The sequence below is a fragment of the Neovison vison genome, chromosome 2 (assembly GCF_020171115.1).
Source record: "Neovison vison isolate M4711 chromosome 2, ASM_NN_V1, whole genome shotgun sequence".
NCBI classification, from domain to species: domain Eukaryota; kingdom Metazoa; phylum Chordata; class Mammalia; order Carnivora; family Mustelidae; genus Neogale; species Neogale vison.
This window is the reverse complement of record NC_058092.1, coordinates 30,999,828-31,016,371: the sequence shown is the minus strand read 5'-3', so window position 1 is coordinate 31,016,371 and position 16,544 is coordinate 30,999,828. Positions and strand designations below refer to the sequence as shown.

Sequence of the window (16,544 nt, the reverse complement as noted above, 5' to 3'; positions counted from 1 at the left end):
CCTTTCAGGGCTAAATGGCTAGCCTTTTATTTTGCTTCTCAGCAGACAAGATTATCTCATCAAAGAGAATATTTATTAATAAGTTGGCATTTGTTTTGTCCTAAATGGCTCCCAAATGAGCTAGACGAATTAAAGACAGAAGAACTTCCAATTCTTTCTAATGCACCCACAAGAGACCATTGAATGGATCCCTCCTAACATGAGGCTATTAATAAGAGGGGGAAGGGTGCTTGTTTACTGGGAACCAGTAGACAAAGGAAGAAGGACTAACACCAATAACCTCATTCTCCCTAATTGCTCACGCTTCTCCCAACAGAGTTCTGCCTCAGGATGGGGGTGGCTAGAAGTACTGAGAGTGGCTCCTCCTGGACTACAGATGTTCCTGGACTGTTTTTAGAAGGAATAAAGCCACTGAGTTATCTGTGGTGTCAGGGTATCATCTGAACAAGCAGGATGCACCAACAGGAGCCCACCCCCAGGGCACCCAGTCTCCTCAGCCACCGAACCATCCCCTTTTCCCACATGAACACCTGTACTCTTCTCATCTCTCAGGCATGACTATCACAAACAAGAACCTTCAGAATTCCTTTATGAAGGGTTAGACTCTTGGGAATCTGGTTACTGTGATGATCCTGATGCTCTGTGGTGCACTGACAGAGCTTAGACTCTGGACTGGGAGGCCCCTGTTTGAGCACGTGACCGACTTCTCTGCTTGTCATGCTCCGTTTATTTAGATGCAACTATAGGGGGCGCCTGGGTGGCTCAGTTGGTTAAGCAACTGCCTTCATGATTCTGCAGTGGGAGGGATGGAGTCCCACATAGGGTTCCCTGCTTGGCAGGGAGTCTGCTTCTCCCTCCGACCTCTCATTCGCTCTCTCACTCTCTCTCTCTCTCTTTCAATCAAATAAATATATTTTTAAAAATCTTCAAAAAAAGATACAACCATAACAATGACAACATTCCATATATTTTAATAAACACTGTCCTCCTAGGAAAAGGTAGTGATGGTTTCTTTCCAGTTGGCGCTTTATTGTCTGTAAAGTGGAGGTCTTGTCAATCCAAAGCTATCCTGTGAGCATGCTGTGGAACTGTTGGCTGGAGTAGGACCCTCAAAGACCTCAAAGATGGTGAAGAACCTTGAACTTCCCTGAAAGAGAGGACATGTTTTCCTTGGCAGAATTCCCAGCCCCGAACAGCAGTTGCAAAGATAAAGAAGAAAGCTTGTATTCAAAGAATTTTCTTGTTCTGTGTTTAAAGTACATGCCCCAGATAAAATGTTGCAGGTACTTCATGATAGAAAGACTATGCTGGGAGAGGCTCTAGTTAATGGGAAGATTGTTGGTTAATGAGGAGAATGGGTCTAGTGGAACACTGAGGAGTCCTCTGCAGAGAAACAATGGGCCTCCCTGAAGCTCCCCCTGTTAGAGACCAACTGACTCCTGTGACCAAATGAGATATACTAAGGAATAAATTGTTAAAAAGGGATTGTTGGTCCTATGAGGACCTATGAGTATGGTGGTATTAGTGACCCTATTTTATTTTACTTAAGATTTTATTTATTTATCAGAGAGAGAGAGAGTGCTCAAGCAGGGGGAGTGGCAGGCAGAGGGAGAAGCAGGCTCCCCGCTGAACAAGGAGCCTGATGCGGGGCTCCATCCCCCAGGACCCTCAGATCATGACCTGAGGTGAAGGCAGATGCTTAACTGACTGAGCCCCCCAGTCATCCCAGTGACCCAATTTAGTGAGGAAGTAATTTGTCCAAAGCTCCACAGATAGTCATAGAACTAGTGTTAAAACACAGACATTCTCTTTCTAGAACCTGCACTCCTAACTGCTACACTATAAGGTAATAATACAATGAAAATTAAAAGTTCCGTGTAGGAAGGATCAATTGCAAAATTCTATAAGGTCCAAAAATGAGTAGTACATGTTGGTCTAATAAATTGTGGTAGGTCTACTACCCAGCCATGACGAGGAAAAAGTAGAGCTCATAGAATCAAAGAGAATATTTAAGAGATTCTGCAGCAGAGTATAGTGGTTATTGGATGAATGAATAAACGAGCAGACCCCCCCGCTGTGGTCCATGTTTGGCTCCACGGGATCATTAGTTGCTGCAAACCCAGGGCCAACTCCCATGTCTCCACTGACAGTGTTTTCCTAGTGCCTGTGGGAAGCGAAGCTCCTCCCTGGGTGAGCCACAGGCAAATGACTCTGGAATCAAGCTCCACCTGAGCCACAGAACTTGGCCTTGGAGTTGTTCCCCAGGGACAGAATTTTTTTTGGGGGGGCAAAATTTTGATGGTGTCTTCTGTGTTTGTGAAGGGTTGAAAAGACATCTATCTGCATGTGGACAAAATCTGAAGATGGTATGCAAAAATAAAAATAGTTGCAATGTTTGTTGGAAGAATTGTGAAGTTACTTGTTTAAAATTTCTTTTCAATATCGTTATACTGACTTTTCACAACATTTTGTTTTTAAGAAAGGGGATCTTGACCTTCACTTTGATGTTCTTAAGACAAAAGTCAAAGCAATTGAGGGTTTAGTGCTGGCTGTATCCAACCCACACCCTAGACCTTGGTTGGCAAGAATTCATCTTCTAGAGAATATCTTGGTTAGGACTATTTAATTGTTCTAATTTCTGGGGATGCAGCAAAGCATAAAATGAACAAAGTCTCTGTTCTTTAAGAGTTTACATTCTAGAAATGCATTGCCCAGTACAATAGCCACTGGCTACATGAGGCTATTTAAATTTAAATTAATTAAAATGTAATACAATTTAAAACTTATTTTTCTCTGTTGCACCAGCCACATTTCAACTGCTTAAGTCATTTGGCAACTAGAGGCTACCGTACTAGATAGCTCAGATATAGAAACAGTTCCCTCACTGCAGAAAGTTCTATTGTTCAGTACTATTTTAGAGAAAAGAGTCTGACAATAAACAAGTAAACAAAAATGAACAAGAATAGAAATTACTCTGAAGAAAATTAAAAGACAATGATGTGGGTCACCTGGGTGGCTCAGTGGGTTAAGCCTCTGCCTTCGGCTCAAGTCATGATCTCAGGGTCCCGGGATCGAGCCCGCAGTGAGCTCTCTCCTCTGCAGGGAACATGCTTCTGCCTCTTTGCCTGCTTGTGATCTCTGTCTGTCCAAAAAAGAAAGACAATGATGCCATAGAGATGGATGGTCTTTGGGAAAACACCTCTGAAGAGCTGATATTTGAGCTGAAAAACTAATGAAAGGAAGGAGCCAATCATGCAAAGATCTGGGGATAGAACGTTCCAGGAGGAGGGAAAGACCCATGCCCTGAAGTGAGAATGAGCTTGGGGTATTTGAGAAATAGAAAGATCATTTCAGTAGAACTTTGTGAGCAAGAAGGAAAGTGATCCAAGATGAGTTGGAAGAGACAGATGGAGGCAGAATCTGTAGCGTTCCGAGGTCATGATGAAGAGCTTGGATTTACCTGTCTTAGATTTACCCTCTTCCTATCTTCAGAGGATGGCTGGTCTTGAGGTTTGCAGAGAAGCCAAGACATTTGGCTAGGTTTTTGAGGCTATGAATTGTGTATTTAGTCACCTGAGATCCTGAAGCAGAGCAGAGTTGCAGAGCCTGACCAGGATTTTGGAAATGGGTAACAGGTGGTATCATAAAAGCTGGACTTGCCAGGACAAATAGGAGTTGAGGGACCCGCTAGCAGCATTCACAATTCCATTATTGGATCAGGTGCTGGACTCACTTGGGTCAGTTGGTACTTTCGTGGGGCTAGAGAGAGATCCTCTTTGCCTGCCTCCTGAAAGGATGGTAGATCTAAGGTTATACCCACTTAGTTGATTTCACCCTAAGAAAAAACCTTTTGGTTGTTAAAGTGTGGTTCAGGTGAGCACAGAAGCTGGGGTGGGGAAGGGAAGAGTCACATCCTCTCATCCTGAAACAATCAAATACACAACTGTCTTCCACCCATATTTGATATCCATTCATCCATTCATTTCTTCAACAAATATGGTTTACTTAACTACTTGTGCCATAACACAAGTCATTGGGTGCTGGGGATACAGCAGTAAACAAAACAAAGTTTTTGCTCTTATGTAGTTTACAAAGGAGGTAACAAACAGATACTTAAAACAATAGGAGGAAATTTATACAGGAAAGGAGATAGTCGGTGAATACATTTGTCTTACATATATTGTTTGGGGAAAGCTCTACATAAGTAATGACTGACTGGAGTTTGGATTGAGGAGAGAGTTTAAGCCAGGCAAATGCTTGGAGGGAAAGCCTTCCAGGCAGAAGGAACAGCAGCTCTCTGGAGGTGGAAGTCTGATCCATAGGCTAATGGAACAGTAGGCCAGGGTACTGGAGCCCAGTAAAGACCAGGGGAGCAGGGAGAAAGCAGCCCCAGAAGGGAGGCTGGAGACTGGGTACAGATAATGACAGAAAAGGATGGTAACACTGGAGGTGGTGAGAAGTTGTCAGATAATTAAGTGTAACTTGCTGTTGAGATTGGATGTGGATTATAAGTGAAAGAAAGGAGGGAAGGATGACTCCAGAGTTTTTGGTTTGAACAACTGGAGAATGTAATGTCACAGAGACAGCAAATCCTGGGAGAGGCAGCGTTTTTTGTGCAGTGGTGGCGGCGGGGGCGGGGGGGGTTGGTAGGTAGTTCATTTTAGACATGTTAAGTTTGCAATGACTATTGAACAACCAAGTAGAGATGTTGAGGAGGCAGTTGAAATATATATGTTTGGAATTTAGGGGAAAAGGCCTGGAAGCATGAATAATGAAGTGTTCAGTATACAGATGGTACTTATTTATTCATTTATTTTTACTACAGAAAAATTTTAAGCAGACACAAAAGTAAAGAGAATAATATGAATATTTGTGTACCCATCACCTAGTTTTATCAATGATTAATATTTTGTTAGTTTTGTCCCATCCCTCTTCATTCCTCTCTGGGCTGAGTATTTGATTTGATTTGATTTATTTTATTTTTAGGTTTATTTATTTAAGTAATCTCTAACCCCAGTATTGGGCTCTAACTCATTATCCTGCGATCAAGAGTCATCACACACTGTTCTAACTGAGCCAGCCAGGTGCCGCCAAGGCTGGAGTATTTTGAAACAAATTCTGGATATTTACTGTTCTCCTTGTAAACACTTCAGTATGTAAAATACTGTTTTAAAAGTCATGGGGCCAGATGATATTACCCAGAGAACATGTGTAAATAGAGAAGAGTTATGAGGACCAATTCATCATCACTACATACAATCTGCCTTTAGAAGTTATGAGGAACAAGCTAAGGGAACTGAGAAGGAGCAGGCGTGCAGAAAAGGTGTGGGAAGCATGCATTCTTGGAAGCCAACTGAAAAAATGAGTTTCAAGAAGGAGGGTGTGATCAATTGTGCCAAATGCCATTGAGAGATGTAAGGACTGAAATATAACCCTTGGACTCAGCAAAGGGGTGTTGTCAATGACTTTGATGAGAACAGTTTGTGGAGTTGTACGCATATGAGCTTGATGAAAATGTTTTCAAGAGAAAAATGAGAGGAGAGGCAACAGATACTTGAAGCACATACAACTTTACAAAGGATCTTTTTTCTGAAAACGGGGATCTGAGAAATAGGGCAATGACCAGAGGAAGATACAAAGTTCAAAGGAGGTACATTTTTATGATAGGAGAAATCACAGTGTATTTATACGCTCATGGAAAAGTCAAGTACATCCTGATGATGTACAAGTAAAAGGGAATAAATTAATGAGCTACGTCATGGAGTAGGTAAAACAAGTGGGATCTAGGGTTTTAGATCACTCATTTCAGAAGCTATAGGAAATCATAAAGACCCCAGGACTTGCCTCTTGTGGTTTGTCTGAACAACCAAGGAAGAGGTTAGCATAGAAGAGGTTGGCAAAGAAGAGGGGGACGTACCTTCTTCTTTATCGACACTGGTCCAAGGGAAGGAATATCTTTGCCTGGAAAATGGATGGGGCTTGTTCTTGAGATTGGCAGGCTCCTCTCCCACAAGTGGAGTCATTTGGATATGTGTCATCCATTACAGGGTCTATATCTATCCAGTGACGCCCCATGTAGGCAACTCTTGTGCCCAGTCCCAGCTATACAAGAAATGAGGGTCCCCCAAGAATTGGCAATACAGTAGACCAGATATTAAGAATGGAAAACATTTTTTGTCTCCCTTCATAGCATTCATTTTGTCCAAGGAAGCTGACTCTAAGTCACAAGTGGAGCATATCACTACATACTTAGCCACACCAATAGGTCCAGGGGTGGGCATGTGATCTAATACAATCCAAGCATATGCCTTTTAGGAATGCTTGACCAAAGGCTCCCTGTTTTCTTCAGGATGTGGAAGAGAAAGTGTGTAACCCTGAAAGTATAGGCATCAATGTTGGGGCAACAAAAGAAGTCAGGGTTTTTGTTGTTGTTGCTGTTACTGTTGTTAACAAGTATTTTTTAAATTTTTTAAAAATATTTTATTTATTTATTTGTCAGAGAGAGTGAGCACAGGCAGACAGAGTGGCGGTAGAGGCAGAGGGAGAAGCAGGCTCTCCACTGAGCAAGGAGCCCAATGTGGGACTCGATCCCAGGACGCTGGGACCATGACCTGAGCCGAAGGCAGCCGCTCAACCAACTGAGCCACCCAAGAATCCCAACAAGTATTTTTTTTTTAAAGTAATCTCTACATCCAACATGGGGCTTGAACTCATGACCCTAAGATCAAGTCACATGCTGTACTGACCAAGCCAGCCAAGTACCCCCAAAAGAAGTTAGTTTTAATGAAGTCAGCATTTTTGAAGGCAGAGACTAAGGGATGAAATGAAATTAGATCTTTGTGGAGCTGTTGGAAAAAGTCTTGCCTGAAGTTCTAATATAAAGTTTCAGCATAGCTCTAAAAATTTTTCAGATATGTGGAATAATACATTTCCTTTATTGCTCAAGCCAGGTCAACTTGGATTTTCCATTACGTGCAACCAAAAGCAACCTAACTGAAGCACAAAGACAAGCATAGCCCTCTACTGGGTTATTCATTTATTAAACGTGTTCACACACCAATTTTGTATCAAGCACATGCCATACACTAGGGATACAGTAGTAAACAAAAAAACCTGTGTTGTCACAGTCTAAAAGGCTGCATCCTCCCAGTCACCTTTTCCTCGAAGGGCTGTTGGCCCTTTGTTCTTTGTGTGAACTCGAGTGATTCAGGTTTTGTCTCTTCTTTGAGCTGCCACCTCCTGCCTTCACAGCATGGGCTTTTCTCCAACCAATTTTGTCTCAAAGTAAGCTTATCTTCCCAGCTTTCCTTGTCTTGGTCATTGTGTCAGTTAGGGACCAGTCAGGGAAGCAAACTACTCTAGATATTTTAAGCAGGAAGGCATTTATTTCAGGAAAAGAGCTGTTTTACCAAACCATTAGAAGAGTTGGAGGAATGAAGGTCAGCAAAAGTCATCCTTCCCTCTCAGACTTGCCACTAGAGTTCAGAGTCAGAATGTGAAGGTGGGCAATTTGTGGGAAATTATCTGGAAGCCACTGTAAAAACCTTTTATCTTCTTGCTGCTGTCTGAGGAACAATAATGCATGGTTTCTCCTTCTTCTTTTCTACCCATATCTTTTCTCAATGCCTTTCATTGCCTGGCACTAAACTGAACTCCACTGGGAAGGGATTTTGGAAAATGTAGATCCCAAATTTCCAGTCCTTGTGATGTGGGATAGCACAGAAGAGGGTGAAATTCCAATAGCTAATCTGGCAAAGGGAGAAAATCCACCAGAGGAAGAACCCAAGTGCTTCCTTTTAAAGCTTTGTCTGCTAATCAGAACAGAGATACTTTCTGAAGACAGTGAGGATTTGCCTGGAAGATGCTCCTGGAAGAAATATTCAGCATGCAAAAAGCAGATCAGTTTTGTACAAAAGGTAGTGTGGGTGGGGGAACAACAGCTTTATTCCAGGATGATTCATGCAGTGTACTCCACCCTCATGATGAAGTCAGTTATGTCACCGAATGGCCTGCCTACTCCTCAGGCAACTCACAAAGAAGCCTGCTTGCCTCCTGTTCACATAGAATTCAAGGTTAAGGGATAGGTCTATTGAAAAAACACACAGGCAGAAGAAACTCAGGCTAGCTCTCTCTGGAGGAATATGAGTAGGCTACCAGGCAACCAAAGAGAATATTTTTAAAAAAAATTTTTTTTTAAAGCAAGCAAGCAAACAAAATAATCTCCCTGTAAAGGAATGAGACCTGTCATGGTTAGTAATGCCAACGTTGTGAGGGAAAAATTATTTAAACCCAGAACTGTCAAGGAGAAATAGAGCCACACACTAGCTAAAGGCAGCAAAGACAGATTTTATTCAGTACTATTGCAATAGAGCAAAGAGGCTTCAGTAAGAGACGCTCAACTCCAAACGGAGCAAAAACAGTTGGCAGTTTATAGGTTATGAGAAGAGCAAAGGGAGTCAGTGGATGGAAAAATTACTAAGAGGAGACCTCAGGGGACTCTTTAGTCTTTTTATTTTCTTAAGATTTTATTTTTAAATGATCTCTATACCTGACATGGGGCTACAACTACCCTGAGATCAAGAGCAGCAAGCTCTACTGACTTAGCCAGCCAGGTGCGCTGAGTGTAGGGGGATTCTTGATAAACTTGTCTAACAGGATTCTTTAGACATCAAGGGTGTGGAATGAGGAACTTGATCAAATATCAATGGCGATCAGATATCAATGGAATTTTTAAAAAAGATATCAATGGAATTCTTGCCAAACTAACTTAGCAGGATTATTGCTAAAACTGGACTGTGCAGGCTGAGGACAGATCCCAGGAATGAGGCATGGTCAAAAATGGGGCTTTGGGGAGCCTGGGTGGCTCAGTGGGTTAAGCCTCTGCCTTCGGCTCAGGTCATGATCTCAGGGGCCTGGGATCAGGCCCGACATCAGGCTCTCTGCTCAGCAGGGGGCCTGCTTCCTCCTCTCTCTCTGCCTGCCTCTCTGCCTACTTGTGATCTCTCTCTGTCAAATAAATAAATAAAATCTTTAAAAAAAATGGGGCTTAAAGGAGTCTGTCTGAAGTCTGGCCAAGGAGATAAATTTTTTTTAAAAGATCTATTTATTTGTTTATTTATTTGACAGAGAGAGAGAGAGAGAGATATCACAAGTAGGCAGAGAGCAGGCAGAGAGAAGGGGAAGCGAGCTCCCTGCTGAGCAGAGAGCCCAATGTGGGGCTTGATCCCAGGACACTGAGACCATGACCTGAGCCAAAGGGAGAGGACCAACCCACTGAGCCACCCATGCACCTCCAAGAAGAGAAACTTTATTAGAATTCTATACCTAGCCAAACTGCCAATTCAATGTGACAGAAAATAAGAAAAGGGTAGGAACTCAAAATATTTAATATCACATATTCTGTGAAAAAAAGAATTACTCACAGATGATGTGGAGAACAAAGACAAAAGAAATATAGAAAAAAATTAAATTTCCTTAGAACTTGTAGCCCATTGACAAGTATTGAGACAGGCAGAGTGACCTTCCTCAAGGGCCTCAACTGTCTCAGTGTTAATATTTTGCTAGACACAAAAGGCAACCTTAGCTGGGACATTAGCCCGACCTCCAGGATTCTGTAAAAAAAGTCTCTTTGGAAACTTCCTTTATCTCTGCGCCACAAGTTATATGTTAGCAATCATCCTCTGCTCATATGGCCCCCTGATATACACCTGAAAGGTCTCATGACTAAAGTTTTACTGGACAGTCATAAATGACCTTTTCCTAACAACAGCTAGGCCCTCAAGGTCCTGGAAAGAAACCGTGTTTCCAAATTCCTTAGAAATTTACACTATCCCTAATGCACTCCCAATTTAAAAGTATGTATATCAGTCACTCCTCATAATCCCAGTGCTGCTCTCTTCTGCCCACAGGTCCTGTCTCCGTGTTTCAATAAAACCACCTTTTTTTGTATTGAAGATGTCTCAGGAATTTTTTCTTGACCATTTGCTCCTGAACCTGCCAACATTTCACATCAGTAGATATACTCCAGCAAAATGTAAATGGAATCTAACAAAGAAGACCGTGGGGGATTTAAGCAATAGAAGTATAAGACTAAAGTTAAAAAAGCTTGGTTGGGGGGGGGGCTTGGGAAGAAATAAAAGATCCATAAGATCCTAATACATGGAAGGCTCCCTAGGAATATACTTTCATCACTAAGGTCTAATCATACTACTTGATTCTACAGTTAATATTTATAAAATTATAATATGGTAAGTGTTGAGTTTGGGGTTTTAATTTTTAGTCAATCTATATACAAATTAATTTAGTATTTAATTTAGCCACAGAAATAATATAAATGTGGGGGAGACTGGGTGGCTCAGTCAGTTAAGCATCTGCCTTCGGCTCAGGTCATGATCCTAGGGTCCTGGGATTGAGCTCTGCATCGGGCTCTCTGCTCAGTGGGGAGCCAGCTTCTCCCTCTCCCACTCTCCCTGCATTTGCGTGTACTCTCTCTATCTCTCTCTCTCATAAATAAAATATTTTAAAAAGTGTTGAAAATAATATGAATGGTATAACTACTTACAATAATTAACAAAAATTAAGAGGTATAGAGGAGAAGTAGAAAGAAGGGGAAATTTGTTAATTTATCTTTTAGTGTTAAAATCAACAAACCAACAAATTATACCGATTGAAGAAATCATGATAAATATCAAGAAAAGGAAACAACAAAGGTGCTAACAGAATTGCCTCTAGGAGGTGAGACCTGATGAGGAATGGGGAGGAAGAGAGATCTTATTTTCTTTTTCATGTCCTTCTTTGAATTTAAATATTGTGTATGTGAGGGTGTCTTTAAAATTGTCTCAATATTACAGAAAAAAAATGGATGATATTCTTTTCCATTGGGCAAGAAGAAAGCATTTTTCTCAAAAGTTTTTTAATGTAGATGGCACATCTAATATAACTTTTTCACTTTTTTAAAAAAGTTTTTTTTTAATTTATTTGAGAGAGAGAGTAAGAGAGAGAGAGCATGAGAGGGGAGAAGGTCAGAGGGAGAAGGTCAGAAGCAGACTCCCCATGGAGCTGGGAGCCCGATGTGGGACTCGATCCTGGGACTCCGGGATCATGACCTGAGCCGAAGGCAGTCGCTTAACCAACTGAGCCACCCAGGCGCCCTAAAAAAGATTTTATTTATTCATTTGACAGACAGAGATTACAAGTAGGCAGAAAGACAGGCAGAGAGAGAGGAGGAAGCAGGCTCCCTGCCCAGCGGAGAGCCCGATGTGGGGCTTGATCCCAGGACCCTGGGATCATAACCTGAGCTGAAGGTAGAGACTTTAACCCCCTGAGCCAGCCAGGTGCCCCAACTTTTTCACTTTTATTAATAACTTTTGTAGCTCCAATAGTTAATAGACTAAAAAATTTTTTTTAAGATTTTATTTTTAAGTCGGGACGCCTGGGTGGCTCAGTCCGTTAAGCTGCTGCCTTCGCCTCAGGTCATGATCCTAGGGTCCTGGAATTGAGTCCTGCATCAGGCTCCTTGTCCAGCAGGGAGTCTACTTCTCTCTCTGCCTCTGCCTGCTACTCTGCCTGCTACTCTGACTTCTTGGGCTCTCTCTCTGACAAATAAATAAAATCTTTTAAAAAAATCTTTAAAAAAAGATATTATTTTTAAGTAATCTCTGCACCCAACATGGGGCTCAGACTCACAACCCCAAGATCAAGAGTTCCATGCTATAGCGACTGAGCCAGCCAACTTCCCCCAAACCAAGAAATCTTGGTACTACTTTTATCCATTGCTGCCACCAGGTAATGGTATCATGATCATTTTTAATGACTCCAATAATGGAAGTAGATTGTTTCTCAGTCTGAAAGTATTCACTATAAGTGGTCAGTTGGTGAAATTTCTGTTCATTTTATTGAAAAGCCAGTAGACATCTAAACCTGGATTATTAATAAGCATGATGTGTTTTTAATAGCAAACAATTTTTTAATTAAAAAACTTTATTTATATAAAGCAGTTTCATTTCCCGTACGCAAAAAAAGCCCATAATAATAACAACAACAAAACACAACTGAAACCTATGAGCATTCATGTACTACTCCACTGTTCCTTGTCTATTTGGGGAATAGGTATGCATCTTACTTTCAGTACTCTTTGAAGTCATACTGAAATTCAGGCTTTGCAAGTTCTCACTTACTGTTACAGTATTAATAAGCTTCAGAGGCTGTTTATTAAGATAACAACTTGGCATTGACTTAAATTGAAAGAACTTTACTTGTCTCTCACTAAATGGTTCCTCTTCAAACCAAATCCAGAGGAAGTAAGAACTCTGTTGGTACTTTTCTATAGGGATACTTTGAACTATTTGATTAAAAAGTGCTTGGGTTGGGGGTGATTTTTTTAACCTCTTTGTGGTTTTTCATTTGCCTTTATTGTGTTTATTTCAAGCCTTCTTTCCACATCAATAATTCCATTTCCAACCATGTCTACTCTACTCCTTGCTGTTTTGATGTATTTATTAGCTCTAAAATGGGATTGCTTTGGTCTTTGCTTTATAGGATGTGCAATTTCCCTATTTATCTCTTTTGGTTGTTTAATTACCTCATTTTTGAGTTTTTAGTCTACTGAGCTCATTTTCTTTTTAGGTTATTCTAGAGCTTAAAGCACTTGGGGTGAATGTTTTCCATTTCTCTACCTGCCTCCTGAATTCCTTCTCACTTTATCTGAAATGGACTTGGTTTTTCTAATGAACTGCGTCTTGAAAGTAGCTATTTTAAACTAGATGCACTTTTTCTATGACTTATAAGCTTGTCTCAAAGAGCAGAGGGCAGAACTCAGGGGAAGTGGTTTGTTGTCTTTGCTAGAATTCCTCCATGCTTTCTGAAGTTTGAGGAGTTTATTTCAGAGTTCACTCGACTAGGGGTGTTGTATCCCATTCCTATACAAAAGAGCCTCAACCATTGAAACCTCCCTCAGTTTAGTGTGCTTTCCTGGAGTCTTCACAGCCACCTAAAACACCAAGCCTATTCCCCACTTCTCACTTTACCTTCTCCTCAATAGTCATTTTTACTTTTCCAGAGAGAAGAGGTTGAAGATAAAGAAACTACTTAATTCTCTTTTCTCTTGAATATATGTACATTTGTATGTGTTAATTCCTAGTATTTTGTGAACACAACAATATGAATTTTGATGGCATGTAGGCAGGATTGGAAACCTTGACTTAGTCCAGACCAGAATCTTCTATCTTGGCTTGACTGCTATTTGTTGATATTTAAGATACTGAGTTGTGACCCTTCGTTTGGTGTGGATGAAATTTTAACTTTCTTAGGTATTGGCAGAAACAGAGTCTATAAGAATGCTTTACTTCATTATCTTAAACAAAAAGTACAATAATTTAGGGGCACCTGGGTGTTAAGTGTGTTAAGCCTCTGCCTTTGGCTCAGATCATGATCTCAGGTCCTGGGATCAAGCCCTGCAGCAGGCTCTCTGCTCAGCAGGGAGTCTGCTTTCCCCACTCTGGAGGGAAGAGAGTCTGCCTCTGCCTACTTGTGATCTCTCTCTGTCAAATAAATAAATAAAATCTTTTTTTAAAAAAGTATAATAATTTTAATGCACATATACATTATACATTTTTTCATTATACATTTGATATATGTGTATCTTAATTTCTTCTGTTATAAAAAGTTATGTATCTATGCCTATATCAAATCATTATGTTGTACACCTTAAGCTAATACAGTGTTGTATGTCAATTATATCAATAAAACTGGGGGGAAAAAACCCTGGAGAAAACAAAATACATGTTACATATCTTTAGTTGTAAAAATTCAAACCATATGAAAGTATAAAAAGTAAAAAGTGGTGGGGCACCTGGATGGCTCAGTCGGTTAAGTGGCTGCTGACTCTTGGTTTCAGCGCAGGTCATGATCTCAGTCATGACATTGAGCCCCGAGTCAAGCTCTGCGCTCAGTACGGAGTCTGCTTCTCTCTTTCTCCCTCTCCCTTGGCCCCTTCCTCCACTTGCATGCACATGTGCTCTCTCCCTCTCTTTCAAACAAATAAATAATAAATCTTTTATAAAAAATTTATTTATTTATTTATTTGACAGATTGAGAGAGAGATCACAAGTAGGCAGAATGGCTGGTGGAGGGAGAGGGAGAAGCAGGCTCCCTGCTGAACAGGGAGCCTGATGAGGGGCTCGATCCCAGGACCTTGGGATCATGACCTGAGCCAAAGGCAGACACTTAACTGACTGAGCCACCCAGGCGCCCTAATAATAAATCCTAAAAAAAAATAGATAAATAAAAAGTGGTGCTCGCTTCACTAGCACATATACTAAAACTGGAACAAAATGGAGGAGATTGGCATGGCCCATACATAAGGATGACTCACAGACTGGTGAAGTGTTCAAAAACAAAAAGCGAATAGTGAAAACTCTTGTTTTCTTGTCAGTGCTTTAGCCATTCAGTGAAAATTAGAAATTCGGTGAAAATCGAGAAATAAGTGGGGGCGCCTGGGTGGCTCAGTGGGTTAAAGCCTCTACCTTCGGCTCAGGTCATGATCCCAGAGTCCTGGGATCAATCCCCACGTCAGGCTCTCTACTCAGCGGGGAGCCTGCTTCCTCCTCTCTCTCTGCCTGTCTCTCTACCTACTTGTAATCTCTGCCTGTCAAATAAATAAATAAAATCTTAAAAAAAAAAAAAAGGAAAGAAAATCTAGAAATAAGGGAATACATAGATATTTTAAGAACAGCTTTTTAGAGTAGGTTTTGCATACAATAAATATCACCTGTTTCACGTGTACGATCCAGTGAGTTTTAGTAAATATAGAGTGATGTAACCATTACCACAACATATATATTTTTTAGAAAAATAAATAGTAACTTTCTTCATTCCTATTTAACCTAGTCTCCCAGTTCTAAAAAAAAGGGTGCCTCGCTGGCTCAGTCAGTGGAGCATGCAACTCTTGATCTCAGGGTCATGTATTCAAGCCCCACATTGGATGTAGAAATTACTTGAAAACAAAACAACACAAAACTTTAAAGTGTACTTACCGATGCCCACAGCATGCTAAACATGGTTTGGAGGCTACTTTTGAAAGCTTTTGGGTAGTTCTCTTCCTGCAGATTAAGCTACCTGACCATCAAATATCAGCTGGGTTCCTTCCACTTTCTTATCAGTGAAATCTGCTATTGTAATTTAATTAAATTTTGGAAAATTTATATGTGAGCATAAAGAAAGAGATGTTTCTATGAAAACTAAGTTGGATGCTTTGGAAAGCTTGTTAAAATCAAATTGCTTAAAACTTATTACATTAGGCCTAGATGAGAATTCTGTGATTGGAAGAACTACACACATCTAGAAAAACTGCGTTCAGATTGCTTCTCAAGTACCTTCCAGTTATTGCTCCACTTTAAAGAAACCTTTAAAGAAATTATGGGTGATTTGTTAAAGGCAAGAAGTACAAATCACTCTAAGAAATACTTCAACCACTGGCCCCATAATCACAGAAAAAGCCTGAGGCTATCTTGAAAGATTGATGAAGCAATTTACTAGTCTTAAGTTTAAAGAAAAGAGTGACTTATAATATACCATAAACTTACCTTTCTTGCTTTTTTTTTAAGATTTCATTTATTTATTTGACAGAGAGATAGAGCCAGAGAGTATAAGCAGGATGGGGGAGAGAAGGCAGAGGTAGAAGGAGACAGGCTGCCTGGTGAGCAGAGAGCCCAACGCAGGATGGATACCAGGATCATTAACCTGAGCTGAAGGCAGATGCTCAAGCAAATGAGCCACCCAAGTGCCCATAAACTTACTTTTCTTAAAATAAACAAAACTGTATACTGTATAATGCTTTATAATTCTGCATTTTAATTTTCTTTTCAAGTAACAACTAACCATCAGGTCCAACAGCATCAGATAAAAGGACCTCAGGCTGGTGTGCAACCAGCTTTTCCTTTACAATATATTGAGGACACTTTTTTCTTTTTTTTTTAGAAAAAATTTTATTTATTCATTTTTTCGAGAGAGCGCTTGAGGGTGGCAGTGGGAGGGGCAGAGGGAGAAGCTGACTTCCAGCTGACCAGGAAGCCTGATGAGGGGCTCAATCCCAGGACCCTGGGATCATGATCTGAGCCCAAGACAGCTTCTTAACGTACTGAGTCAAGCACCCTTGAGGACATTTTTCATGTAGTTGTATAAAAATCTAGCATGTGGGGGCGCCTGGATGGCTCAGTGGATTGGGCCTCTGCCTTTGGCTCAGGCAGTGATCTCAGGGTCGTGGGATTGAGCCTCACATGGGGCTCCTTGCTTGGCGGGGAGCCTGCTTCTCCCTCTATCTCTTCTTGCCTTTCTGCCTACTTGTGATATCTCTCTCTCTGTTAAATGAACAAATAAATAAATCTATCTCTTAAAAAAATTATAAAACTCATCTCATAATACGCTATTATATAGTGGATATATCCTAATTTGCTTACCAAATTCTCTATTTTGAAAATTTCCTGAAAAAATATTTGAACAGGGAATTGAGAGTGTGAAAGTGGATTAAGATATTGAATCAGGGGGCG

General features: G+C 40.8%; 1 non-coding gene across 1 annotated transcript; it reads left to right on the top strand.

Annotated features, from left to right (window-relative positions):
• Positions 1 to 14,290: 14,290 nt before the first annotated feature.
• LOC122901565 lies at positions 14,291 to 14,397 on the top strand. The gene has a single exon (XR_006383569.1). It is a non-coding gene; the product is annotated as a U6 spliceosomal RNA (small nuclear RNA).
• The last annotated feature ends 2,147 nt before the right edge of the window (positions 14,398 to 16,544 follow it).